This window comes from Corvus kubaryi, unplaced genomic scaffold (assembly GCF_017639235.1).
Source record: "Corvus kubaryi isolate FWS band 111438036 unplaced genomic scaffold, C.kubaryi_AGA036_p1.0 138, whole genome shotgun sequence".
NCBI classification, from domain to species: Eukaryota; Metazoa; Chordata; class Aves; order Passeriformes; family Corvidae; genus Corvus; species Corvus kubaryi.
The window spans coordinates 14,787,146-14,812,454 of NW_024580672.1; the positions used below are offsets into that span (position 1 = coordinate 14,787,146).

The window sequence follows — 25,309 nt, forward strand, 5'->3', positions numbered from 1 at the left end:
TACTTCGTCTAAATTCTACATTTGTCTTAATATGCAGTTACATGTTGTCAGTTTACCCACCCGCAATGATTGCTAGCACACACTGCAGACTCCAGTTGTTTTTGTCTTTTATTCATATATGTAAAAAATATCATTTTAGTAAATGTATATTAACTACAGTTGATATATAATAAGGTTATCAGCTCAATTTTCTTGCAGTCAGTTTATGACTGATTATGCAGCTGTTTCTATGCAATGAAAGAAGTAAACAAATCATATCCCTAAATATAGATGGAATAAAATTAAGGGAGAAGGCTAAATTGCAGCACAATTATTGAATTAGTGGGGTTTTTAATTGGCTACAACTTTTCAGTTGGTATTTTCAAAATGTTTTTACTAAGTTTTAGCAATTGATAGTGGATTTTTTTTAAAACCAGCAATAGTTAAGCCTTCAAAGTCTAATCCCCTTAAATAAAGCTTGTGCAAAGTTGAGGAAAGTTTCAGAAAATGTATGTTTGAGCCACGAATAATTTTCTGGCAGAGTCCCAATTAATTGATACATTCTAGTATATTCTTTTAGAATTCAGACTTTAAAAGAGGTAAATTGAGTTAAACCCTCACAGAGTTAAACATAGCTATGCTAAATAAATGGTATTACTAAAGTGCCTGCATTTTAATTATTCTGAGCTTAGTGCTGTGCACAATAATGAAATGGATGTATGGAACATACAGTGCAGAATTTGGAGGGGACAAGGAGTGTTAATTCTTTTGTGCCAGAGGATGGCACATTATATAGACAGACATATGATAGCAATTAAGTTTGCTTTCCTGCAGATTTTCTATAAATGGTCAATAACTTGTTTTTAGAAGGACTATTTTAAACTTGTCAAAAATGGTTCCTGATTTGCTTTGCTTGAGCCTGGATCTTTCACAAAGTAGCAGTATATAAAAATTCAGACTGATCCTTTTGGGGAAGAGACATCTTATATCCTTTTTTACTCCATGTGGAATTTGTTTTATGGAGATGATGATCGTGTTAACTTCGGTTGCATATCTCCATGGTGATTTCTGAGAAATATGGTTGGAGTGCAAATGTATATTTATATGGAAACGGTGTCTTTCGGTATCAAAACCAGGTGAAACTGCACTGAATTCCAAAGAGTCCCTAATTCACCCCATCTTTGTGTCCGTCTCTACTTTTTATGTTATGCACAGAGAGAGAGAAAGAGAGAGAAAGAGAGAGAAAGAGAGGTGTATAATTCTTGTTCCCAAAACTCTGTGAGGAGTAGGAGTGGAGTTATATTATATGACTTCTTAATATTAAATAACTTCGAGACTATGGCTTTGGAAATACTGACTTCATTGTAATGTAGATTTTTTCCCAAGATTTTTATGGCAACTGATTAATTATATTAATCCTGGCATGGATCACAATAATTCTAGGTATAAGTCAATTTAGATTAATTCAGTACAATGAAAGAACTTACTTTTGGAATTACTTTTGATTATTCTATGCAAAAAAACCCAATTTTCTGTTCATCTTTGAGCTGACTCCTCAGACCATGTCTTGCCTCTCTTATTACTTTTGTTGCATAAAGAGCTACACAGCACTGATGAGACCACTTCTGTAGTGCTGTTTCTATGTCTGGACTCCCCTATACAAGAAAGCCATTAACTTACTGGAGTGAGTCCAGGAAAGGACCATGAACAGAATTAAGGGACTGGAGCATCTTTCATGTCAGGATAAGCTGAGAAAGCAGTGTTCAGTCTGGAGAAGAAAAACTCAGGAGGACTTTATCAATGTGTACAAATAGCTGATGCATTGGAATGAAGAAGAGGGAGCCAGACTCCTCTTAGTAATATCCAGTGACAGGACAAGAGGCACAAATTATAACCTGTGAAATTCCAGCAGAACATGAGAAAAAAATTTTTTACTGTGGGAATGGTCAAACACTGAAATAGGTAGCTGAGAGTGATTGTCAAGTCTCCATCTCTGAAGATACTTGAAATCCAGGTGAGCACAGTCTTGACTCTGGGTGACCCTAGGGCAGAGTGTCAGACAAGATGATCTCAAGAGGTCCCTTCCCACCTCAGCCATTCTGTGGTTCTGTGAGGTGGATGTGACAACACTTAAGTATCTATTCTACTTTATTTATGTGGCATCTTTTCCCAATTATGGATATGTATGTTGCATATTGTAATGAAGCTGGATGATTTTCTGGAATAAGTCACATTTGGGTCTTTTTTATTACCTTAATCAGCAAAAATACATATACTATTTTAACCTGCCCCTGTGATCATCTAGGGATTAATCTGACATCACATAACTAATTTTATGCAATTTCACATTACAATTCCTGAAACTTACCATGATAAATTAGAAGCTTTTTTTCCTGTTTGCATCTCTAAATTGATAAGCCCTTTCATCTTATATACAGTTGTTCATACAAGCTGAGATCTGTTGGAAGGTCTGACTCCGTTCTTTGAGCGGTGTCATTGATTCATGGCTTCAGTGGTGTCTGAACAGGATGCCACTTACGTCACCTTCTCTAAGGCAATCCAGCACTGCCGGGCTTTCACAGTTTGTCTGCTGTCATTTGTTGATGCTAAGGATGTTTAAATCTATGCAGAAACCTCCTGAAGGACTACGCAAAGCCTTTAGTTCTGGCAACCAGTTCTGGGCTACTCAAGGCCTGCTGTAAGCAGAAGAACATTATTCTAAACTTCTGTAGGGGTACGTTGCAGATTTAACAGGTGTTTGAGAAGCTGGCTTGGTACACCTGTGAGTTAATCAGAGCATTTGCTTTTAAATTGCCTGAATTTTATGGCAAAAACATGAGGGAAATCTCTCAGATACAAAGAGAAACCATTGGCTGTTTGAATCGCAAAGGTCCCCGTTGTTTGTACCAAGTTGGGGAAGTTTTTAATAATGGCTGATAACACTACAAAGTGTACTCATCTGCTTTTTTAATTCAAAACACTGTTTTAAAGAATATTTCTTCTTGTTATTTTTCTGGTTTTATATTATAATCTGGTTTGCTTGTAAGAAAGAGATGAGTTTGCAGCCTTGTGAGTAGGCATTTCCAACACCACTCATTATTTGCAATTCTACAACTCAGTTCTCTTAATTTCAGGCCATTTAGTCTGACCATATAGCCTCAGAATATGAGAAAGATTTTAAGAATGCATTAAAATTGGTGTTTTCAGTCAAATGGAGAGCTCGTCAAATTAATCCTGATTAATCACAAAATTCTTCCTGTTTTTGAGGGAGCCTAATTCTATTCCCCATGCTCAGATTTCCACAGTACCAAAATGAATTCTAGAACCTCCTTATTTTGTCTGCAGAAGGTAGCATAATAACATATACCCCTCTTTGTTGAGTTTTAGATATGCTTGCTCAGACTGGAGTATTTTGAATCGGGAATAGTTTAAAATCTTTCATTTATCTTCAGAGATAAAATTGGCATGGAAATGTAAAACACTGTCAAGGAGAAGAAGAGCACACCTTGTTGTGGAGGACCATTGTACACTGCAGTTGAACTGCTTTCACTAAGTTCTCAACTGCCTGATATTTTCCAGGAAAAAAACCCCTGGTGTTTATTTAATGTAGGTTTCACCTTGTCTCATGACAATGTAAGAGAAAGAGAGATTCAACCATTGAATGCTGTCCAGGATTTCATGGCAAAACTATGTTGCAGGTATTTACTTTTTTTCCTTCATCACCCTTAGGTATTTCTGTAGCTTTCAGTGCATGTAATTTGAGAAGACGTGCTGAGCTTGCCTCTGAGTGATGATTATTGGATAATATGCTGTTGCTCTGGATCTCTCTGAAGTATCTGTGCTACTAGAAGAGTTTGTGGATAATATATCTATTCTTTGTACTTAATCTTTAAAATTTTGTTTTGGCTTTTGTTTTTATACCCCTTTTGTGGCATGTAAACATGGTGTTTTAGAAGTAAAGAAATCAAAGGAAGGAAAAGTCTCCTGTTCCATATACAGAAAATCATTCTGAATCTTACTTGAGGTTGCTTAAAATTATTTTTTTTTCAATCCTCCTTACTCATTGGGAATCTCAGGAATATGTAAATCTGAAATAGTTAAAGGAGAAATATCTCTCAGCAAGAGACACAACAGCTTATTTTCCACCCTTGTGTGACATGAATAATTCTTGTTACTAAGGGATCCAAGCAAATTCCACTGGCTTTCACCTGTTGCAATGAACTACAGTCAAGCCTCCTTTTCTGGACTGGGCCACAAATTTATAATGTAATGTTGTGGTAGCCTAGAGGCAGATGGTCAGACCCACCTCAAAGCATTGGCAGCCTACTTGCTGGAAAGCAAATAAGAATCTCTTTAGACAAAGATGTGTGTTTGCTTCTTTATGAAATAATATTAGTTATTGTCTTACCTGGATGCAGCACTGAGTGAAAGTGCAGTGAACAGAGCAGTGAAATTATGTGAACAAGTGTTTATAAGGTGCTTCTGAAGGCAGGAGTCTTCAAGTTTAATGACTTTAGCATGAAAAGGGAACTGCTTTAACACAACTCCAGGAGTTGTCCTGCCAGATACGAGTAATGGAATTTGAGGTGCAAGCATATTGTCCACAGCAGCGTGTCACGGATTTGGATTTCTGACTCCTTTACTGCTGGAACAATCTGAATCCCCAAGCAGCTGCCCTGAAGGACCTTCTCCCTCCATATTTCATGGAGTGGTTGTGCTGGTCAAGTGTCATAAATGAGGTGCACACCAGAACTGGCATAACATATGTGAAACCATTAAAATTAAAGTAAGTATATTGACTAAACTGTTTCCATTCCATTACAGCTGCAAGAGCTGGAGTTTACTTTACAGGTACAATAGAATTAAAAAGTGTTTGCTTAGCTTAGAAAAAATTTAAATGGCTCTAACATCCAATGTTAATTTAACTAAAAAACAAACCCTAATGTTCATACAAATAGGGTTACATTAAACTAGTGGAAAGGTTGCTGTTTCTTCTATATCATAATTTTGTATGCTTAGTAATTTACTTGCATTAGTTAATAACTCTTGGACCTTCACACTCCTGTTCTGTCTTCAGGTGCATGCGTATTCTGATTATATTTGAGGTCCAAAATAACTAACAGTGTGGAAATGGAAACCAAGTTTTGAAAATCAGGACCTTGCTTCTAGTGCCCCTTGCTTTAAATAAAAAAGGCTATTCCTGTCCTAGATATTTACACTTAATATCTACCTATTTCATCTCTAATGAATTATTCATACCTGTATATGTGAATAGTGTGTGTAAAACCTTTCATTAGAGAAAGAGGGCTTCTGAGTTCTGGAGCATATACCAATATCTCCTCCTCAGGTGTTTCTTTGATATGCCAGAACATCTTTTTACTGAAATCTTAATCCAAAGTTTCTATAGTGAAATGAGTTTTTATGCAGTTTCCAGTTACCATCAGAGAGATCTTTTTCATGATCCCTGTTTCTTTTGCTAGCAGCAGTATTTCATGTTTCATATATAATTTTTTTTCTTTTCTGGCTGATTTCTATTAAAATCTGTTTATTGTTTCAGAAATTCATTTTGAAGTGGCATATTGCATTCCTACATCTCTAAGCCCTCTGCCCTTCCTCATAGTCTTGACTTTAAAGTGGTGAGGAGGAAGAAATAGAGAGAGATTTTTGTTTCTGGGGGTGTCAGGCCTCAGGAGTATCCCAGCTGCACAGTCATGGGGGGGAAATCATGTTTGGGTAGTGCTGTCTGCCTTGTAAGAAACAGAAGCAGCATTGAGAGGGCATGGAGAGACCAAACTACTCAGTTTCCATTCCTTACTGTTTTACCATGCAGTTGTTGATACCAGAAAAGGGCTTTTTACACCTTCAATTTGAATATTTCCTGCTGGTTCCTTGCTTGCCCAGTCACCGAGCTGCTCCCTGTGGCTTCCTATTGCCACCTCCTCCCTCTTGGCCCTCTCTCTCACCAGCCTTCCCAGCTCTGACCTTCCCAATTCTAGCTCTTTAATACCCTTTCTCTGTATTCAAATACTCCTTTGCATATTAATTCACATTCTGGCAGCATCCCAATTTTCCCTATCTCTGTGTTTCATCTTAAGGAGTTGATTCAGCTGCAGTATGGGTCTTGCACCTTTGTGGTAATGAAAAGTTTATCCAGTAACTCACCCAACGTTGTCTAGTGGTATTCAAAGTCTGTTCCCTCTGCTCCATGCATCATGGCTCTCTGCATTTCCATGTGTTGTTTCAAATGCAGGATATAGATTATTTTAGTATTTTCTTATAATTTTAAATACATAATGTATTTACTGTAAAGTAAGGAAATTGTGAATTTTTCATTAGTTTTCAGAGTGCTGTCCTCTAACTGCTACCAAAAATAACCCCTTTCCAAGTACTTTTTTTGAAGAGATGAGGAAAAACTTACTTTATAGAGTTGTAAGACCATTTCTGTTAAAAGATTATCTTTTGGGTACTCAGCACCTTTCAACTGGATTTCCAATAAAAAGAGGGCTTATCTTTCACCTCAGTAGGTTTGGGATTATATCATTAATGCAGCAAACGAGGAATGTCAAATCTGTTCAGTAGTACAGATTTGCTAAGTTACAGTGGGAAAAAATAGTGATCCAAATTTGACCATTTTGCCCTCTGTTTTGGAAGAAGTCACAGCTTATTTTACATGTGCAGGAATCCATTATTGTATCACACATCATGGGACAACTTAGCTTCAGTCTTGTTAGGAACTTGCATCCAGCTGAAGTAAGTTTGCTTAAGACTGATTTTTGGATGAGTAAACATTGCAATAACCTTATAAAGATGCTTTATTGTGTGTAATAGAAACATAGTTTTGTGAATTTTTATTCCATGCTAGAATGATGAAAAATGTTTTTTTTCAGTTATAGGAAACTTTATGTTTAAGTACTTCCCATGCGTATGCCAGACAAATAATCATACAGGCTAAAATCTGTATATTTTCACAAATACCTTGCATTTGTCATAGAATACCTGTGGATAAAATTAATACCTGAATTATAAGCTGAACTCAGAAGATAACATTAAAGCATTATTTTACAGGCCCTCTATTGGACCACCTCTACTGTGCAGACTGTTCTATAGGAAGTAACCTCTAACTGAATCACTGAAAACAGCATTTCAGCGTGATTTTCTTTGGTGCTGACCCTCTTTCTTAAATGTATTTATTCATATAAGATGGTATTTATTGATGAAGGTATTCATTGTAGCTTATTCCTAAGTCTGTAGTGAAGCTTTTGAAGACTTTTTGTCCTAATAAGAATGTGAGGATTTCAAGTCGAGGTATATGGTTATTTTTTGGTCTCAACTAACACTACCTGCTTCTTTCAATTTCGAAATTATTTAGCCTCAGGGAGCTTTCCCCTCTGTGATAACATTTCAGAGTTTGTTGTCTGGTTCTGAGCAGGTAAGGCAAATAAAAGAAAGAAGGATAAAAATAAAAAGATAAATGAGCAGTATCTATTGTTTCTAAGCAGTGTGGGTAAACTCTCCAAACTACCTTGGTTTGAGAAAGAGATAATGGAAAAAGCCACCATTTTGTCTGTCCTCCATATGTATATTTATATTCTCTTTCCTTATCTGCACAACACTCTCAGCCACCATGCTTAGGTGCCTCCAAGAGATGTCAGAATTTCATCTAACATAGGTTGTCCAGAAAACCCATTTCAACAGGTGGACAAAAAATACCAAGTCAAGCCTGTAGCAAGTAAGTGTTCAACTTGTGTAGGCCTGAGAAGCTCTCTTCATCAGCTTGCACAGAAGAAATAAAATGAGTTGTAGAAAACCTGAAGAAAATGAATTGTAGAAAACTTCTCCAAAATGTTTCAGATAGTTGGGAACTGCTGGTTAATCTTTAATGGGTAGATTTCAAATTTTGATATGCTGTCCCTATAAACTATTCCCATTTACTTATGATTTATTCTCTCCCTCCCATCCTATACCACTAGCACTCCTTTTGAACTTTCACCAAGTGAAATGAATTGATTCCAACTGATACTGACTTGGCAGTGACTGTCAGTCTGTTGCAACTTTTGAAAGAGCACAGCTGAATGGAGTTACAAGTCCACCTTTTGACCTTCAAATATATTAATACACTGCTTAATGACTTCATTTGGTGGTTTCATTCTCCACAGAACATCAGCTGTGTATTTCATTAAAAAAGCAAACTTTGGTGAATTTTTATTTCTGGTATTTAAGTAAACAACCTGATTTTCAATAGTTTTTAAATGGATTTTTCACTACATGGGCACAGCTGAATTTGCACAGCATGAGGTCTTGCTTGGCAAAGACTTTTTATATTACAACTTACATCAAGAAGAAAAGTTGATGAGCTTAGACTTGACAAAGCTCACATGTGTTTCGGAGATTATTTTTATATTTCTTATTTGAAGCTTTCTACCTCTTCTTCCTGACAGGCTAACATTGTTTTCCTCCAAATGCACTAAAGAATGAAGTTTAACATTAAAAAATATATCTGTACTGAACATGCTTTTCTAGGTAAAGACAATATCAAAAGGGTTTTCATGGTAGAACATCTTTCAAGCACAGTATTTTGCCCTTTATATCTTAGGACTGAAGAGTTAGAGTTAGACAAATACCTTTTTTTGGGGGGGTGGGGAGGGTAGGCAGGGGGTGGAAGTGTAGGGGCAGAGGGGAAGCCTAAACTACTGTCCTGAACCAGGACATACAAGCACAGAATTGGAAAACATCTTTCTATCCCAATATGGAATGATGGAAGAGCACCTTACCTAGGTATTTCTTCATACAGTTCTAGTCACACCATACCACTTTATGATAATGATTTTATTGCACGGCTTGTAGAGTTTATTTTCTCCTGTAACTACTGACATTTATGGTCCAAAAAATTATCCAAGTGTTGCATGAGCAAGCAGTCAAGTTTGAGAAGTGCTGAACATTATGGAACCTTAGTCCAGTTACAGTTGAAATGTCAGCTTGTGTAATGTGTGTCAGATGAGGACATAACCTCTGATTTGTGCAAGTACTGCTGACCATACAAGTCTCTGTTTTTAAATCAAAACTTAGAAAGACTCAGAAGTTCCATGTTGGAAGCTGTTTACTGACTGGCTTGATATCATCCTGTCAGTGTGAGTGGAACTGCTGATCTGCAGTACCAGTCATATGTCTGAACTAGCAGTATGAACTAGAACTGTGATTTTCTTTGAGCTGTTACAGTCTTGTTTTGAGAAACCACTGCTGGTTATTGGCTACTAGCTGTTGTGAGGAACTGTGGACCAACAAAATTGTTGTTTATGATTTTGAGAATACAAATTCACTATTTTACATCAGTCTGTCATAGGACATTTAAGCACATTTGTACATTCTTGATTCTCTGTATCTTTTCTTGGCTCAAGAGAACACTTTTGTTTTCTTCTGTGATTTTGTGCCTGTTCCCTATTTTGCAAGCTTTTTCCTTGGTCCTAATTCCAAGTATCAGCTGTCTGTCACACTGTGGTTCTTTTTCTGCCATTTTCTCTTTACCTCATCATATTTCACTACCTCCAAAAATGTAAATGTAAATTCTGATATGGAATTTTATATTCTTGGCCTAATCCTCACAAATGTAATAAATGATCATGGTTATAAACATGCCCAGTTATTGGCAGAGCATAAATATTTACATATTAAATTGTGTGTGTGTGTGTGTGTGTGTGCACATGCATTGATGAGTGTGCTGGGGAAGAATCAGAACCATAGAAAATGCTGAGTTGGAAGGGATCCATAAAAATCATCAAGTTATCGAGTCTAGCTCCTGGCCCAGCACAGGACACCCCAAGAGTTATACCATGTGCCTGAGAGCATTGTCCAAATGCTTCTTGAACTCTGTCAGCCTTGGTGCTGTGACCACAGCCCTGGGGAGCCCATGCAGTGGTTAACCACCCTCTGGGGGAAGAATGTTTTTCTAATACCCAACCTAAACCTCCCCTGGCACAACTTCAGGCCATTCTAGCACTGATCACCAGACAACCTCTCTCTGTTTTGCTTAATACTTTTCCAAAAAGGTTTACAAGATAAGACTTTGTTTCCATGAGGGAGGTCAAACTCTGTCTAATGATCTCCAAATTGAGGGATCAGGAGTAGCTACTTGTTGTGGTTTGCATTTTTGTGAAATAAATTCCTCAATTTACATTGCGTATCTTGCAAAGATAAACACGGTGCAAAGGTAATCTCTTGCATCTGCTTGGCTGATCTGTACCATGATGAATTTTTTCATATTTTATGGAGTCTGTGACTCTATAAAACTGAAGCTTTTAAGTGTTTGCGTGTTTGGGATACGGCTCCTCTTTAGCTCTCTTGCAGGATCTAGAGAGCCAACATGTAAAACAATTGGATGGGGAGGATTGTTCAGTTTTTGATTTTTTGTTATTCACAGAGATGCAATAATTCTGTATTTTCATTACAGATGTCTTGAAAGTATTAATCTTATTTTTTTGTAATTGAGTGTTGTAAGATTTCCATGTGTTGAATGTTTTGGCACTTGCCTGCTGTAATAATTGGCTGGAATGCCATCTTGAGAAATTTTCTGAAAATTGTTATATTTGCTTTACTCTGTATGTAAGTGATTTTTCTGTTTTAGTGCCCTGTTTTTCAGTAGTGAAATATGAAGCATATAAGTGGTAAGAATGAAACATATAGATCACATTAATTTTTCTTCCATTATTTCATGATTTTTTTTTAATTAATTGCTTTCAATTTTATGGGGAGGATATATTTTAAATCCAGTCTAGAAACAATAATATTTTCTCAAATGAGTTTAAAATGGCAAGTCAGAGTATTGCTCAAATGTTAATGACTCAAGTGGAGGGTTTTTAATTCATACCCATAAAATCTTCCACACAACAAGAATCTTAGCATAAGCTTTATAAATATGTCATGAACTAGATTAAGTATTTACGGTATTTATAACAGAATAAATGTTAATTTTAACATTTTAAGATTAATCTTTGGAGAAAACATTTACAAATGCTTTTTAAAACCTGGCCCACAGAAATGGAAATGACACTAAATTTGTGGAATAAATTAATCATGCGTAAATGTAAAATATACTCAGATAAACTTTGGTGTTTTCCCTATGTTGATGACATTTTTTAGTTATTTTATTCAGCTGTAAAAACAACACAATAATGTTTGTAATCTCCTTTTTCCAAGAAAGTTTCTTCAAATTCAAAATTAAAATAAATTAAGTCACAAAACAAATAAGAATATGCCATAACCTATGTAGCTCTTAAAGAAATATATGGAGGTGTGGCATGTTCTCCTGACCACCCAGGGAGGACAAAACTGAGTTTGAATGGTTTTCTTTTCTTTTGGTGGAAATTGCCATGTTTAGCAGCAATGCAAAAACAGACAGTGAATGTTTAATTAAGAAAGTAATTTTAACTAGTGGTTCAAAATAAGATTGTCTGCAGTTTGTTACTTCTAAATTAAGTTAATTGTGTATTTGTGTATGTTTTAAAGAACAGTGCTTACTATTTACTCCTTTTTCCTGTTAGATACATAGATAGTTATTTGCATAATCATATTTCTTAAAGCATTTAAAAAACTTAGGCCATTTTTAACTGAACCTTTTATTCATTTGTAATGCTCTGCATAGCACACTTGCACAATTATGTACCTTTCGTCTGGGAACCACTATGTTTTGGTAACAAATGAGTGTTTTAAATATTTGTCTTGTAAATTTATGAAATTTGAAGCAAAACATTGATACAGAAAAGTAAAACAGTGAATTAACAATGAAAATAGCTTTCTGTGGTCTCCTGTTCTTTTGAATCTTTGCTTGCTCGAGCACTCAGAGGACAGTCCTGGTGCCAAAAGGCAGATGACCCATATTCCACTCATTCTGCTACCCAGGTCAGGAGTCTCTGTATTAACGGTTTTAGTTCTGTACAATTTGTGGACTCTTGGTTTTTCTGTTACAGCTTATTCATGCATAAAATAACATTTTCTGCTTTGCATAATGATAGAAAGTTCCTGAACTGTAAAGTTATGCAAATGTGATGAATATTATTAAAGTTCTCTAGTATCACTTTTAGCCAGTTTAAATGCTTGCCACACTGTGCTTCGTTTGTGCTGTAAGTTTTATACTATCTCTTCACACAAATACAATTCCTTACAAAGCTGTATGTAACTTCCATATTTTGAAGTGTTAAGCTATTGACCATTTGTTGCAGTGGAGCTGCAAAAATCCCCATGCGAGGTTGGCATTTCTGGAATTTATTATCTTCCCTATCATTTTCCGAAAGTGTGCTACAGCTTCATTGATATTTGTCAGAGTAATTTATCAGGAGACTAATTGCTCACTTCTAGTTTTTCTTTAGTCATGTTAATGCTTGGGTAACAAACTACAGAAGAAAACCTGATGTGATTTTACAAGGGCCCAATCCTGAGTTCACTGAAGGCAGTAGGAAAATTTCTCTTGAGATCACATTGAAAAGAATGGGCAATAAGCAAAATCCAAAACACCACAACTGTTATTCAGCGATTATTTTTTAATGAGTTTTATTCTAGCTTGGTAAAATATGTTGATGTCCCTTGATATTGAGTAATCTCTAAAAGGGTTTCATTTTTGGTGTGGGGAAATAGCAGAATGAATGACCATTCTGTACTTGGGAGATGTTAAGTTCAGACCTGAAGATACAGTTCATGAAGACAGTACTTCTACCTTACAAGGTTTTAAGAGTTTGAGAGCTGTCTGAAAATGATCCAGGTAGACTCTCTTCTTAAGTTTTAATGTTTTGGAGAGTTTGTATCCTGTCAAATACAGTGCTTTCATATCTCCAAAGATGAAATTTTCCCATTTTGCCTATATAATATTTATATATGGACAGGAAATAGAAGTCAGAATCCACTTATGTTGACCCCTGAGATATAATATTGACCTCAGTGAGTATTAACTTCTCAGATCAATAAATGCTGTTATTGACCTCAAAGAAAAATCAATAGCAGCTTGTTAATTTGCAAACTATGACTGCAAGAAAATGGTACGCATTTTGTTCTTCATTATCACCTATTTATATCTATATTTTAATGCTTTCAGTATTGCCACCTAGAGATCATCATGTCAAAACATTTCAATCCCAGCTGTTAGAAGGTTGGGGATACAGACATTATACATTATGGAATAATTGAGGAGCAGTACAGGTTAGTTCCCATATGTCATGAAAATAATATGCTGAACAGTTGTCTTTCACCTGTGTTGTTTTTCTTTCTGGGTAGTCCAGTTCATTTAATTTCATTTCCTCTGGTGTGCTTCATCAAAACATTGTATAAGAGTACTATATTTTACCTGCCAGAAAAGATTTCAACATGAATAATAAGGGGGATGAAAACCTGACTACTGGAAACAAGAAGACTGATCACTACAAAAAATCATAATTAATGTACAGCAGATTTTTCCTATTTACATGAGGATGACAGGTTTCTAGGCAATAATATCTTCTGAAATGTTACTGTGTGACTATATAACACAGAAGAAAGTTTTAAATGACAAAGTATTGGTGGAAAAGTGTTGTTTTGTATCATAGCAGGTTTTGTATATGAACACTGAAATGTCAGGTTTTACAGAGTTTGAAATGCCTAAAAAATGCCTATTGCTGAAATTCAAATGTCAACAGTTCTTCTGCATATATACCACTTTGATATTTAAACTTTAAAACCTCATCAATGATTTAGTATTACTTTGGCCTTGTTATGATTTGACTGCCAAAAATTGCAGAGGCTGATTTGGTCTGGAGAGTAGTGTCTTCATTCACAGAAGACAAAGCACAAATCTTTCAGCCTTTTACAGTCATTCATTCTGTCTGATACATCTGCAGTGATCTTGGCAAACCGATGGCTGTGTTTAGAAAACTTTTCCATCATTAAATGACAGTATGAGAGGTATTTAAATGCAAAAATAAGGCCATACTTGCATTTTTGCAACTGAAGTTGCTGCAATTTTTTTGCCAGTTTGAGGGCTATGTGGTTTTGCTCTTTAATACCATGGGCTCCCAGAACTTCATTTAAGCATCCATGTAATCTTCTTGAGATAACAGAAACAATGATATTATACTCATTCTGTGGATAGACTGAAGCACAGTGATGTTAAATTAAAAAAAAAAAAGAAAAAAAAAACAAAGGAAGAAGGCAGCATGGCAGCACCAAGCTAGATTTGTCTCTGAGGTTCAGAAAAATCAGGCCTGTGCAGATTTGGAAAGATGTTTGTGGTTATTATGAGTATCTTTTCTGTCTTACAGATGTCCTGAATGGTCAGGAAGGGTGGTATCCTTAAGCCTATGTAGACATCCTAAATAGTAGGAGCATTTTCCTTGATTCTCTATGTTGTTTTGAGTTATGTGTGAGTAATCAAGTTTGGATCCTTCTACAAGAGAGCAAAGCAGAAATGGTGGAAAAGCAGGAAGGTGGGAGATTTGGGGAGGAAGGAAAGTTCAAAGTCACACTGCAGGAGGAGAGAGGATCTCAGTTATACGGTTTAGGTTTATCTCTTTTCAGCCTACACAGATTGCAGGGCAGCACCCAGGTACTCCAAGTGTCAAATTGTCCACTCCAGCAGCTTTTTGTAGTAGAACCGGGAACAAAGTCTGGGGCAACCAGACAAACTGTTGATTGTGAGCCAAATGTAGTTCCTTGACTCTGGAGACCATTTATTTTTCAAGACAGAAGTTACCTACTCTGCTCAGGAACACAGAATCCAGCTGCTAGTGGCTGGATCTCAACATCACCTCAGGTCTCAGGATTTCAGGATATTTCTCATGATGTCTTAATGGGTGGCTGGTACCTGGGGAATTTTCTGCTCCGGAAGCATTTTCTTCAAGGTGTAGTGAAGTTCAAGAAAAAGCCTTATGAATTCAAAATGCCAGTCCTCATTTATGAATGCTTTATTTTCTCTTCTGATATTCTCTGTAATCACTAGAACTGTTTACTTAACTGACGAGAAGCTCTTAGGACTGATTCCATGTCTAACTTACCCAAAGGAGACAGAAATATAAAATAATCCACAATGTTTTGATTTTGAAAGTCTTGTTCAGAATCCAGTTTATGCAGTACATCAGAAGGAGTTCAGTTTATAACTATAAAATCACTGAATTTAACTTCTTAATAGATGTCACTGATGGCAGACTTACTGATTTCCATAACTGAAATCTTTTGAAATTTTGCACTAATGGTCAGTGGGGCACAAGCTAGTAATGTTATGAGATAAAGTGTTCTGCTTAGCCTCTTTGTGAATGACTTTTACTCTCCACATTTTCCTTTATTAAGGGAATTTTCCATTTACTTCCTATTTGGGGAAAAAGTCTCTACGTTATTAAAGTATATAAAATATTTGATGCTGTAAAATGGATCTATTTTAGTTTGATAAACTAGAAATATCCTGCACTGTGAGGGTCATAGCTTATAATACATACTGTTAGTACTTTTTCATTTTTTTATATTAGGAGATTAGTGAAAAATAAGCTCTATCAATTAAGTTTTTATTGCAAAATTATCTTCAGATGTACAGCAGTGAAGATGATATTGAGTGATAACACTGAGTGGATTTTGTATAAAGCAATTACAACTTGAAAACCACAATCTGAATGAAAATATTGCTTAGGGTTTTTTGTAATCTAGCATTAATACCAAAAAACTCTTCCTTTGGAAAGTGCTTAAATTACTTCTATTAAACACAAGACATTCCTAAGGTGTTCATGTGTGCTATTGACTGAAAAATACTTATATCTGGTTTCACTGCTCATGCTTTGTCAAATTTGTAAAGTACATATGAGTATATAGTTCCATTTCATAAGGTGTTTGTTTAGTAATACCATGTTTTCATAAAAACATTAATTTTTATATGGATAATGGAGTTCTTAATTGAGGAATTATCTTATGTAAATGCAATTTGATGGTATGAAATCCTGTGCATTCCTAAAAGCAGTGATCTACCCTGAGAGAAGTAGCAAGCTTTTTCCTCATGTAATGCAATACACATAGTCACATATGTTTACTTGACATGCTATTCTGGAGTTGAAAGTGCATTGAGCTTTGCAAAATGAATTCCAAGAACTTCAGAAGTGAATTGTTTAATTCTGCTGATAATGAATGAAATCTGTCTGAACACTCGAATCATTCCTTTCATAGTGTTCCATTCTGACATCACACCTTTGGTGGGACAGGCAGTCCCTCAAAACACATAAAGGAATCTGTTAATTTAAAGAAATAAAGCCAATGTTCAAGAGCTGCAAAGCACTTCAGCCCCTTTTTATGACATAGATTATTTTGCTTGTGGCATTCACTACCCATTTTGGAACAGCATACTTCAAAATATTTTATTGAGTGCATGTACAAGAGAAGTTGCTCTGTAAAATACCCAATTTGTAATAAACCGAACAGCACCTTAAGGAGGGTCAAATAATTTCAGAAGTGTGTTGGTTGTACTCCATTGTTTCATTGTAGATAAATAGTTTGTGTCTCTGACCAAATCTCCAGTGATGCCAGCACAAATCAAGACAATTGAGTCAAGTGGTTACAGGTTTCCAACCTTTCAAATTGATCAAATTGAAATAGCCCATTAGGAATTGATTTAAATCAGTTTAGATAAGCTCAGTCTTAGTCCTGGCCCTTGAGGCTTTGGCTACTGAAAGTTCACTTGAAGCTGGACATATACCAGCTCCACAGGCCATCAACTTTATTAGTGTGGAGATAAGCTGATTAGATCTTGTCAATCAAAGGTGCCAATATCTCAATTGAGTGTCTCTCCCAGTCTTTCTCTCCTTCTTTGTTGCCTGCTTCAATGCCTTAAAAAAAAAAAAAAAAAGAGAGAGAGCAAGCAAGAGAGAGATATGTGTGTGCATCCCCCTGGTTGTCACCAAGCAGGGTGCAAGGGCACTGTGATGATGTGATGTGATGACTGTATTAAAGAGGACATCAATTTGTTTTAAAGTGTTTTGATTTTTTATGGTGGCATTAAGAGAGAGAACATTGTGGTTGCAGCTTTACTAGAAAGCAAAGAGTTCTAGAAGGGGGAAAAAAAAAAAAAGTGTTTCTTTGAAACCTACCGGGTCTTTGAGTCTTGCTGTGCCAATGGGCGCTTAAGTGCTCCTGTAACTGGCATACTCTGATCCACCACCAGCTTAGGTACTATTCTTCTCTCCAAATTATTCACTTACATAAAATAAAATTATTTCTGGATGTTTAATCCTTGCAGAAATAATTTTAAACATTCGTTAAATATAGCCTGCTTGGGAAGTGCTTGGTTATGCCAGTAATGAGTGTGATGTAACAGCCTGGGAAATTACTGGGTAAATTAAGGTCAGGTTAGAACATATACACTGACCCTCTCTCTGGAAATGAAGCTATGCATGCACTGAATAAGTACATGCAGGTATTTGCATCTCTGCTTTGCAGAGGTGAAAAAACAGATACAGAGAACATCAGCTGTAAAAATGGAATAGCAGTGTTTCAGCTTTAGGCTTCATCATATAGTTAAAGATGGTATAGAGGAAAACTGGGCTTTTGTTCTTCACATCTGAAGGTTGCTCACACCATGTCTCCCTCATACTTCAAATGCAAACAACAGAAGCCTGTCCTTTTCTTCCATCACCCTACACTCACCACCCAATGAAGGCTGGAGCTACAGCGCTGCAGAACTACATTGCCACACTGGATTATCTCTTTATCAGTTATTCTTCACTCCACTGTATCAATTTTGTGCTAACCAATCAGGCACTCCTCTTAGAAAAGACTGTTTGACTATTTCTTCTTGATAAATGTATTTATAGCTACACAGATCCACACAGGCAACTCATGTGCTATGTCTTGGGGAGAGAAAGGGAATTACTTGCGCCCTCCAGAAGACTTCTAGTTAATGCTGCTATTTGGGGATATTCCAGGGGAAAAAAAAAAAAGTATTAATTGTGTGCAGATCCTAATTATTTACTTGGGTACTGGAGTTCAGGTGTAACTCTGGTTTCTGTTGCAAACTGCAGCACCATGTATTTACACAGAACAGAATGATGCTCTTCTCTGATCTTACCTTTGTTTCCTGCCAGTCTCACCAGCTCCCTGTTCGGGCTGCAGGTGGAGAGGAATAGCCAACTTTATCACAACGAGGATATAACACTGAGCTGTCTAAATTATTCAAGTACGAGTTTTCTTTTGCCCCCCTCCCAGAAAAGATTGTAAGTTTCAAGCAGATTTAAAGACATTTCCATGGAAGAAATTGTAGGGAAGAACAGCCTTATTGCCTTATTGTTGCTAATTAGAATTCCTCTGTGTTTAGATGGGGTTATTGAGCTGTATTTTTTTTTTTCATGTTTAATACATGGTTAACAGCTCTGATGCTGCAGCTACAGTCAATTGGAAGCAAATGTTCTTTTAAGAAGTTATTGAAGGAAATCTATCTAACAGACCACTAGTCAAATGATGCACTTTTTTTCTCTGGCTACTTCCCATACTGAAATCACTAACTTATTGTTGAAAATCTTATTTTGAAGGCTAAAAAGAAATGTGTTGGAGTTCCAACTTGCCCTTTAATTGATCTGCCTTACCATCATTAGTCATATTTCTTCACACTGATGTTTGTTGTAATGCAGTCATCTTTGAAAACACTTTTTTTTTTCTGATTGTGTGGAACTGCACAGCATAGAACTGAATCATCAGTCAAAAAATATGATGATAATATTTGATAGAATCTAGTGTTTCATGATAAGACTGGGTAGCATGATCATGGCTTCCAAAATAATTTGTACATTATTAAAAATATGGTGCGCTCAACTTGAAATTACAGATAGATTAAACATGTTTTGTCTTGACTGTTCCAAGAGTGTTAAATAACATTTTTATGTCTTCTTTCATACAAGTTGCAAGTGGAGGAGCTGAGTTCTGTCCTGATGGCTGAGTTTAATGTAGTTTCATAGAACCATAAAATTTATTGCTGTGTTTATTTCAGCAGGCTCTTCAGTTATTACTTATATTAAGCTTAATTTAAAGGCACAGATGTCAGTAAATACAATTTCTAGGAAGATGTGTTAGCCAAATAAGCAGGCATTTTTGTCAAGTTTTTACTTCAGGGCTACAAGTGCTACTGAAGTTATTTGAAGTTTGCATCATATGTGTTCTGTATTTGGGTTGAGTGTGCCTAATGAAAATTATATATGCTTGTAAACATCCTCCCATTGTTGTTTAATAAAAGCAAATCTAGAACATTGCCGGAAGGACTTGTATGCTAAGGCTCTCTTTGACAGCAGATTTGTACTGTTCTAATTGAAAGTGCTTAAAAGTCGTTTAAGGAGCGTCTGTAACTTTGAGGCCACCATCTTGAGGGAATGGTTTCAATGTAGTGACTCCAGTTTGGACATAAATAAAAAAATACTGGCAAGTTTTCTTCCTTTGGAAGTGTTATTGTTGAGCAACCAAGACAACCATTTGGTTCGTGGCATTGTTACAGCTTAGATTTGAAAGCTTGAGAAAATCATCAGTACACTCTTTTCCGCTGTGTTAGTTTCCTTTTATTTTTTTCTTTTTTAGAAAAATTACTTTTTAGCACTGTTTTTTTTCCTAATCAGCTCATGAATGTGTTTCAGGTAATGTAAATTAAGAAAATATGTAAAGTAAGAACTGAAATGAATTACTCTGTGTACCTGGACTTCATTCTCCAAGTTCCCCCAGCCACCTTCTAGAGATAATATTTACTGGCTACCTCTGTGCTAATTACTGTACAGAAATGTGTTGCATATATGGCACTGGATGCCGTGTTAGAGGTGTCCTCTGTGAGATATCAAACACAGAAGCAAAGATGTTTTAGTGTTTAAAAAAAAGATAAAATTGATATTTCTTTTATGTTCTTCCTTGGAAGTTAGTCCATCTTCAAGCATTAGAGGGCCACAAGCATCCATTTTGCCTGTTTACCCTGCAGCTTGCCAGTTTTCTAACCAGGGAGGAATGTAAGTGAATATTGGAAAATAAAATTGTGTTTGCCTAAGCTTCCTATCCAGAAGACTTTTGATTTTAATGAATTTGACAGAAAATGTAATTCAGAAAATGCCCTCACTTTTTGCTTTTTAAAATCGTAATCTTGAATTTTGAGGTAACACAACTGTTCTCCTTTTAGAACAACATTCATATGTCTTTGATCTCTACATTTGGGGAATTCTCATTAGCTTAACACATTCACATTCAGGAAAAGTCCTACAAGGAGGGAGGATTTTTCTTAAATGGGGAAAGAAAAGGAAAACAAAAAAGGGACAAAGAGAGAGAGAAGAAAAATCTTTTCCTGTTTCTTCCCTGAGGCTGGACTGTTTATCACTCCATCCTTGTTCGATAGAAGTGAATTTTATAATAAAATTTTCCCTAATCGGGCTCTGTCAGTGAGGTGTCTTATCGTGGGGAGGAAAATGACACCGATCCTATCGAAAAACAGAGACGATGTCACAGTGTCCGCAATCACAGCTACTCAGCCTCCATATCTACCTTCTCCACAAACACCAAGCACTGCTTTTTCATAAGAACATCAAAACCTAGCGAAGTCATTAAAATTGCACCCGCGTAGAGTTGCAGGGATCAGCCACACTAGCGCAAAATGGGATGTGGGAAAACAGACTCTCTAAATGTGCTAATTCCATTGTCACGTGTTTACGGCTTAATTTTAATCAGTTAAAAAAGCCACACATTGCAATAAATTGGCATTATCTTCTGTGACACCAGAGGACACAGTTGGTTCAAGGATTTAGAGGGTCGCTGGCAACAGTATATAGTGTTACAGACAAAGTATTTTTACGCTTGAACTACGGTAGCTAAGGTGCAATCCCCAGTTAAGACTGCAAACAAAGACTATAACCCACACAGTACTAAGTTCAACATGCAGACCACCTTCAGCCTGGAGACAGTGTAGAATGCTAAACTGAATAGTGCTGAAGAACATTTTTTAATTTAATGGTTAAAGGTAATTTTCTGGCCAGTATAATTGAGGTTGCAGTTCAGTAGCATTCTCTTATGTGTCCTGTACCAAAATGAAGAAAGATCTATTGGAAAAATCCCTTTGCTGTATTTGCATTCAGTTTCTAAACTGATGGTGCTTGTTTACAATGTGCCATTAGATTTCTTCCTCAAAACTATTCATTGCATTTTCTGTTCTTCTACTCACGGAAATGTAGGTAAATCAGCCAACAGGGAGTGAAATGTGATAGAAGGAATACTGCTGCTTCCAATGAAAGGTTTATGGAAACTTTAGGTTTTACAATTAGGTAGTACCACAGGTCACATGAGAATTGTGCATGGTATCCATCTCTACTCCTCCCATTTTCTTTCTTTTCCTTTCCCCCTCCCCCTTAGACTTGTTCTTTCACTTGAATATGGCTGATCAAAATGTTTATAAGCAGCAGGAGAATTATTTTCCGTAGAGCAGTATGATCTTAACTAGTAAACATCCATTTCAATAAAACAATGTCTATAAAAGTTGTCTAGTTTTATTTCAGTGGATCAAACATGAAAAATGTGTGTGACCAGTTTAATTCTAGAATGAGCAAACAGCAACCAAAGAAACAATTAGAGTAGGAATTTAACTTTTACAGAATAAGTATCTCTTTTCAGGCTATGAGCATGTCCATAGCCAAACGCAAATGTCTATTTGAATCAGCACTGAAGAGCACTGCTAGATAAATACACAAAGCCATTAGTGCTAAAAACAAGATGTGTTCAGTGTAGGATGCACGTTGTCATTCTTCTGTTTCCCACATTTGATTTTTTGGCTTGGACAATTTAGTGACAAGTATGTGGCCGATCATTTCCATGTAGTCTAAGCACTACAAGCTCTTCAAAAATAAACTTGAAAATGGCCAGAGAAACTATTAACAGTCAGCAATGAACAGCATTAGTAAATAAAGTGAAATTAGGGTATGGATTTGTTTTGCATATAAAGAAATAGGAGCATTTGACCTATTTGTAAACAAACCTGCAAAACTGTTTCAGATGGAACACAGAGGGACAACATTATCCAAGCTTGAGTTAAATCCAGGAATTTTTCATTAATTGTGTGTTTACAAAAAATAAGAGATGCTAACAGTGAAAAAAAGAAATTCCTGAAATATCTAAAAGAGGTTTTGCACTCCTCAAATTAACTTACGCAAAAATTTTTCTGAATTTAATATATATTTTTATTTATTTATATAAATTATCTGCTTTTTCTGAATTTAATATACATTTCTGTGCTGGCAGCTTTCTTACTTATTTGGATTTGTAACATGATGCAAGCCATGTTATTTGCACTTCTTACCTACTTAAACAGCTTGAGTAAATATGCAGGGTCATTTTATTAGAATAATAGAAAAAAAAAGAATGGAGTGTAAATATAAAACACTGTTCTTTTCTATGTCTGGATTAGCAGCGAACTCTGCATGACAAAAAAAAGACTTCTTTATGTCGGTATACTTGGCTTTATAAAACCATTATGACTTTGTTCCCTAAAACAAAATACAAATATCTGATAGTTAAAAATATTTAATTTGAGAGTTTTGCCTCTACATTTCTATGGATCTGTGCTTATATTCTGTTAGGAAGAAAGTGACATACAATTTCTTTTAAAAAGCCTTTTTATTTTTATTTAAAATCTGTCAAATTAACTAGGGGAGTGTTTCTTTAACTAAACAAACTGCTCTGCTTGCAGGTCTCCCCAGTTAAGACCCCCTAAGATTGTTCAGCTCACTTAGAACAAGTGATAGAGGTCATGACATGACATAGCCAGGTATCGGACACCCACTTGGAATGAACAAACTGGTATTTTCACCAGTCTAAAAATTATTATCCAGTTATTTAGAGTCATGAGCTGAGCAGTCCCTGTCTTTTTCACACCTTCTCTCTCCCCGGTTTTTACAGTCCACACTTAGATCCTGTGCTGTAACTGATTTGTGATCATATTTAAGTGGAATTACTGAGTTTGGTTACTTTGAACTGAGTGAGGGTTGTGGTGGGGAAGTGGGAAAGCTAATTCACGTTAAATGCATATGTAGGAGGAGAGTATTTGTGCTTTGCATCGTTCTGTGCTTAGCTTATAGCTGTAAGCTAAGAATTTACTCCTGATTTGTAATCAGAGTAGTAAAACATTTTACGCTGAATATATCGCTTTGGAAATGAAAGCGTAAATCTAAGTAGGTATTCTGTCTCTGAAAATAAGAACACAAACCAAACAGTATTAATGTACCCAAATGTGCATTTTAAAGATGGTGAGGTGAAATTATGTTATATATACATATATATTTACATTGTGCAGTATCTTTTTAATAAAGGTTGAGTGAAAACCATTGTTTCAGATCTAGTCCTACAGAGAAATAACAAAATATACTTATTTATTAATTCTGCACAGAATCACTTGAATTTCATGTTTCATGTTGTCAATAATTTCATTAATTTAGGTCTGTAAGTATGCATATTGTATTAAAACAGTCCTTCATTTATGCAGACATCACTTTTGGAAATTGTGGGTATGTTTGATTATCTAAATGCAACAAAACCAGAGGGTTGGCACTCATTTCTAAAATCAGAAACTTGTTGTGTTCTACTTTTGCACACATAGGCTGCGCCATTGAGCCACCAGTCAGATAAAACTGCTTCTGACTTGATATTGTGTAATGGGTGGAACTAAAGATGTACTTAAGAGAGCTGGATATCAGCATCTTTTTGTGTTTGTTACCATAATGGAATTTGGGGAAATTGCAGCATGTTTCTAAGCACCTACTTGTAACATTAGTCAGTGTCTTATAAGTTTGACCCTATTAGGATTTTTTGTATCCATAAATATGCCATAGTTACTTTTTAATACAGTGCTTATAGCACAGTTATTTGCTCTTTTGAAATGTATATCAATTTCCTATTAAACATTTATCTGCATGCTAGGGATATTAATAATAAATTTACCAAAAAAAGCATATAGCTGTATTTCAGTAAGAGTTAAAAATACAGTGTTAATTATATGCAAGTTTTTCCTGAACAGGATTTAAACTTAATTAATTTCAAAAAGGTGTCTGTTATTCTAATTAAAATAACTTTTTCAAAACGTGCAAAGATATTTTTTATATATAAATATATATAAAAATATATATATGTATATATGTTTTTCTATCTATCTATCTATCTATGCACATGCATTTAATTTAGGTATTGAATTTTATCCATACTCTAAGATCAACCAATTAACCTCTCTATCTGTGAAAGGGATTTTAGAACTCAAAGTGAATATTGTTGCTGCTCATCTAATTGAAGATGTAAAATGTCCTGTAAGTCTAGGCAAAAAGATTATTCTGTTCTGCTTAATTTGTAATACACATTAGTAATACATTTGCATAAACACTAACCACGTCTAATGGGGGGGGAGGGGACAGGATTTCTGAACAGAGTGTTTAGTATTTTTCGTTTCATGGGGTTTGTTTTCCTTCAGTGTTAGATATTTGGTATTCTTACTTTCTGAATCAGAAGAATGCAAGCACATTTCTGTGAAACTAGCAGTCACTTAATGATATGAAGGTATTAGAAAAAGAGGGAATTACCTTCCCTTATGGAACTATTGAACCTTCACTTAATCACTAATTAGTGAGATAAACTTCATACTGTGTAGATCTGTGATGCACTGTTAAAGATACTCCATCTTTTTCATAAAACCTTCTGTTTAGAAATGTGTGTGGTTTGCTTTTGAGTGCCAGTTTGGTTTATGTAGATAGTCTCTATTTTTTCTAACTGCTGTCTTTGCAACTGGTTTTGCAATGGGGGCTGTATGTCTCTGTGTGTGCTCTGTTTATGAAGCTTTGTGAGGAAAATAGGTTTGGGGGGTTACAAGTGTTCTTAAATAGTTATTTGCATCTTTGAAATCTTGTTTTCTATTCCTGTGGCTTTTTTTTCTTTCTTGTGTTACCAAATTCAAGATCCAACTTACCTGAAACTGTATGGTCATTGTAGATCACTTCTTATGAAACAGAATACATTTTTAAATGTTCATTTTCAGAACTCTTTAATATTAATCTCAAATACTATAATAATATAGTGTAATTTTATTTTAATATGATACTATCAGGGTATTATTCTGGCTTTTTTATAAGTTTAGATGTCGTGATGTCTTAGTTTTTTGTTACCAACATATAATGTTGTGTTCTGAAGGTATGCTGTCACTTAAATGTGTATGTACTTAATTTGGTAAGGAGACATACGTCTGTGATCACTAAAAAAGCACAGCAAAAATTACAGTATAAAGAGCAACTGACAGAGTCGTTAGGTTTGAAGTATTCCTACCTTGTATATATAAAATAATAACAAAGTAATCAGAAAC

At 35.6% G+C, this 25,309-nt stretch overlaps 1 protein-coding gene across 4 annotated transcripts in view; it reads left to right on the top strand.

Annotated features, from left to right (window-relative positions):
- VTI1A (vesicle transport through interaction with t-SNAREs 1A) overlaps nt 1-25,309 on the top strand; it is a 258,483-nt gene that overhangs the window by 63,239 nt on the left and 169,935 nt on the right. The window lies entirely within an intron of this gene.